General features: G+C 42.9%; 1 protein-coding gene across 1 annotated transcript in view; it reads left to right on the top strand.

Moving 5' to 3' along the window:
- The window catches only part of LOC143287236 (metabotropic glutamate receptor 2-like), a 544,548-nt gene that overhangs the window by 52,789 nt on the left and 486,759 nt on the right, over nt 1-5,000 (top strand).

Raw genomic sequence — 5,000 nt, forward strand, 5'->3', positions numbered from 1 at the left:
TGTGTTGTCGAACAAAGAAAAGAAGAAAGCTGGAAAGAAGGAGGAAGGAATAAAAAAAAAATGCAACGGTGTGTTTCTTACACATTAGTGGGGACACTAATCGTTCAATGCACTTTTTTTTGACAATGAGACAGCAGTGAATACACACCCACTGTATGAAGGGCTCGGCATAGGAAGGCAGGGGCAAATCCTCTTCTTCCGTCGGCCGATCAACTGCCCATTCACAACCTGCGTGGGGTGATGGCCTAGAGGTAACGCGTCCGCCTAGGAAGCGAGAGAATCTGAGCGCGCTGGTTCGAATCACGGCTCAGCCGCCCATATTTTCTCCCCCTCCACTAGACCTTGAGTGGTGGTCTGGATGCTAGTCATTCGGATGAGACGATAAACCGGGGTCCCGTGTGCAGCATGCACTTAACGCACATAAAAGAACCCACGGCAACAAAAGGGTTGTTCCTGGCAAAATTCTGTAGAAAAATCCACTTCGATAGGAAAAACAAATAAAACTGCACGCAGGAAAAAATACAAAAAAAATGGGTGGCGCTGTAGTGTAGCGACGCGCTCTCCCTGGGGAGAGCAGCCCGAATTTCACACAGAGAAATCTGTTGTGATAAAAAGAAATACAAATTTTTTTGATACAAATACAGAATACAAATACAAACCTGGGTAGAGTGAGAAACATCGGATTAAAGTGCCTCTCTCCAGGACACAACACCACGTCGAAAAGTGGATTAAACTGCCTTTCTTTAAGACACAACACCACGTCGAAAAGCGGATTAAACTGTCTTTCTTCAAGACACAACACCACGTCGAAAAAAACCCGGATTAAACTGTCTTTCTTTAAGACACAACACCACTCCGAAAAGCGGATTAAAGTGCCTTTCTTCAAGACACAACACCACCTCGAAAAGCGGATTAAACTGTCTTTCTTCAAGACACACCACGTCGAAAAGAGGATTAAAGTGCCTTTCTTCAAGACACAACACCACGTCGAAAAGAGGATTAAAGTGCCTTTCTTCAAGACACAACACCACGTCGAAAAGCGGATTAAACTGCCTTTCTTCAAGACACAACACCACGTCGAAAAAAAGCGGATTAAACTGCCTTTCTTTAAGACACAACACCACGTCGAAAAGCGGATTAAAGTGCTTTTCTTCAAGACACAACACCACGTCGAAAAAAAGCGGATTAAAGTGCCTTTCTTTATGACACAACACCACGTCGAAAAAAAGCGGATTAAGGTGTCTTTCTTTAAGACACAACACCACTCCGAAAAGCGGATTAAAGTGCCTTTCTTCAAGACACAACAGCACGTCGAAAAGCGGATTAAAGTGTTTTTCTTTAAGACACAACACCACTCCGAAAAGCGGATTAAAGTGCCTTTCTTTAAGACACAACACCACGTCGAAAAGCGGATTAAAGTGCCTTTCTTCAAGACACAACACCACCTCGAAAAAAAGCGGATTAACTGCCTTTCTTCAAGACACAACACCACGTCGAAAAGAGGATTAAACTGTCTTTCTTCAAGACACAACATCACGTCGAAAAGAGGATTAAACTGTCTTTCTTCAAGACACAACATCACGTCGAAAAGAGGATTAAACTGTCTTTCTTCAAGCCACAACACCACGTCGAAAAGCGGATTAAAGTGCCTTTCTTTAAGACACAACACCACGTGGAAAAGCGGATTAAAGTGCCTTTCTTCAAGACACAACACCACGTCGAAAAAAAGCGGATTAAACTGTCTGTCGTTAAGACCCAACACCACGTCGAAAAGCGGATTAAAGTGCCTTTCTTTAAGACACAACACCACGTCGAAAAGAGGATTAAAGTGCCTTTCTTTAAGACACAACAGCACGCCGAAAAGCGGATTAAAGTGCCTTTCTTCAAGACACAACACCACCTCGAAAAGCGGATTAAAGTGCCTTTCTTCAAGACACAACACCACGTCGAAAAAAACCCGGATTAAACTGTCTTTCTTTAAGACACAACACCACTCCGAAAAGCGGATTAAAGTGCCTTTCTTTAAGACACAACAACACGCCAAAAAGAGGATTAAAGTGCCTTTCTTCAAGACACAACACCACGTCGAAAAAAAGCGGATTAAAGTGCCTTTCTTTAAGACACAACACCACGTCGAAAAGTGGATTAAAGTGCCTTTCTTTAAGACACAACACCACGTCAAAAAAAAAAAAGCGGATTAAAGTGCCTTTCTTTAAGACACAACACCACGTCGAAAAGAGGATTAAAGTGCCTTTCTTTAAGACACAACAGCACGCCGAAAAGCGGATTAAAGTGTTTTTCCTTAAGACACAACACCACTCCGAAAAGAGGATTAAAGTGCCTTTCTTTAAGACACAACACCACGTCGAAAAGAGGATTAAAGTGCCTTTCTTCAAGACACAACACCAGGTCGAAAAGCGGATTAAAGTGTCTTTCTTTAAGACACAACACCATACCGAAAAGCGGATTAAAGTGCCTTTCTTTAAGACACAACACCACGTCGAAAAGCGGATTAAACTGCCTTTCTTCAAGACACAACACCACGTCGAAAAGCGGATTAAAGTGCCTTTCTTCAAGACACAACACCACGTCGAAAATCGGATTAAAGTGCCTTTCTTCAAGACACAACACCACGTCGAAAATCGGATTAAAGTGCCTTTCTTCAAGACACAACACCACTCCGAAAATCGGATTAAAGTGCCTTTCTTCAAGACACAACACCACTCCGAAAATCGGATTAAAGTGCCTTTCTCCAAGACACAACACCACTCCGAAAAGCGGATTAAAGTGCCTTTCTTTAAGACACAACACCACGTCGAAAAGCGGATTAAAGTGTCTTTCTTCAAGACACAACACCACGTCGAAAAAAAGCGGATTAAACTGTCTTTCCTTAAGACACAACACCAGGTCGAAAAGCGGATTAAAGTGTCTTTCTTTAAGACACAACACCACTCCGAAAATCGGATTAAAGTGCCTTTCTCCAAGACACAACACCACTCCGAAAAGCGGATTAAAGTGCCTTTCTTTAAGACACAACACCACGTCGAAAAGCGGATTAAAGTGCTTTTCTTTAAGACACAACACCACGTCGAAAAGCGGATTAAAGTGTCTTTCTTCAAGACACAACACCACGTCGAAAAAAAGCGGATTAAAGTGTCTTTCCTTAAGACACAACACCAGGTCGAAAAGCGGATTAAAGTGTCTTTCTTTAAGACACAACACCATACCGAAAAGCGGATTAAAGTGCCTTTCTTTAAGACACAACACCACGTCGAAAAGCGGATTAAACTGCCTTTCTTCAAGACACAACACCACGTCGAAAAGCGGATTAAAGTGCCTTTCTTCAAGACACAACACCACGTCGAAAAGCGGATTAAACTGTCTTTCTTCAAGACACAACACCACGTGGAAAAAAAGCGGATTAAAGTGCCTTTCTTCAAGACACAACACCACGTCGAAAAGCGGATTAAAGTGCCTTTCTTCAAGACATAACACCACCTCGAAAAAAAGCGGATTAAACTGTCTTTCTTCAAGACACAACAGCACGCCGAAAAGCGGATTAACTGCCTTTCTTTAAGACATAACACCACTCCGAAAAGCGGATTAAACTGCCTTTCTTCAAGACACAACACCACGTCAAAAAGCGGATTAAAGTGCCTTTCTTCAAGACACAACAGCACGTCGAAAAGCGGATTAAAGTGCCTTTCTTTAAGACACAACACCACTCCGAAAAGCGGATTAAAGTGTCTTTCCCGAGGACACAATACCACGTCGAACGGAGACTCCAATTAGTAATTCCTTCACCCTGACCCCCAAGCCCCCCACCCCCGCCACCCCCTCCTCATCTCTCCTTTCCTCACCTCCCACTCCTATGGTGATCACCTTGATGGAAATCAAATTGAATTAAGTCGAAAGTATAAATCAAAAGTTACATAAATATAAACGAAAAAGAAATGAAAGGAAAGAAAAGAAGAAGAAAAATCAAACAAACAGATGATAAGAAGGGGGAAAGAGAGAGAGAGAGAGAGAGAGAGAGAGAGAGAGAGAGGGGGGGGGGAAATAATAGAAGAAAGAGAGAAATAGAAATAAAACACAGAGAAAGGGTGAAAGATAAGACGTGTGAAGGAAATAAAACATAAAGAACTACAGGGAAGAAACGGAACATTACGCTGTTGTTTTCTTCCAGCCTAGATTACAACGCCAGCAAGATTCCTTTTTTCACATGAATATAGTATCACATAACTCTTTTTCTTCTTCTTTCTTTCTGGGCTGAAACTCCCACGAACACTCGTATGTATGAATGGGCTTTACTTGGAGTGATGGCCTGGAGGTAACGCGTCCGCCTAGGAAGCGAGAGAATCTGAGCGCGCTGGTTCGAATCACGGCTCAGCCGCCCATATTTTCTCCCCCTCCACTAGACCTTGAGTGGTGGTCTGGATGCTAGTCATTCGGATGAGACGATAAACCGGGGTCCCGTGTGCTAGCATGCAGTTAGCGCACGCAAAAGAACCCACGGCAACAAAATGGTTGTCCCCTGCAAAATTCTGTAGAAAAATCCACTTTCACAGGAAAAACAAATAAAAACTGCACGCAGGAAAAAAATACAAAAAAATGGGTGGCGCTGTAGTGTAGCGACGCGCTCTCCCTGGGGAGAGCAGCCCGAATTTCACACAGAGAAATCTGTTGTGATAAAAAGAAATACAAATACAAATACTTGCATACCGTTTTTACCCCTCCACTTTGGTAACCACACTCCGTTTCCGGGAGAGTGCATGGTGGACATGTTGTTGTTTCCATGACCCACCGAACGCTGACGTATTACATGTTCTTTGATTTGCGCGTATTATCTTTTCCATGCGAATGCACACGAAAGGGGTTCAGGCACAAGCAGGTCTGCACGTATATAGGCTTAGAAGATCGACAGAGATTGAAGGCTGTTATCCTGTATGTTCATATTGAAACTCTATTGCTTTTTCGCATTCCTAAATCAAATGTTGTAT

Source organism: Babylonia areolata, chromosome 11 (genome assembly GCF_041734735.1).
Source record: "Babylonia areolata isolate BAREFJ2019XMU chromosome 11, ASM4173473v1, whole genome shotgun sequence".
NCBI lineage: Eukaryota > Metazoa > Mollusca > Gastropoda > Neogastropoda > Buccinidae > Babylonia > Babylonia areolata.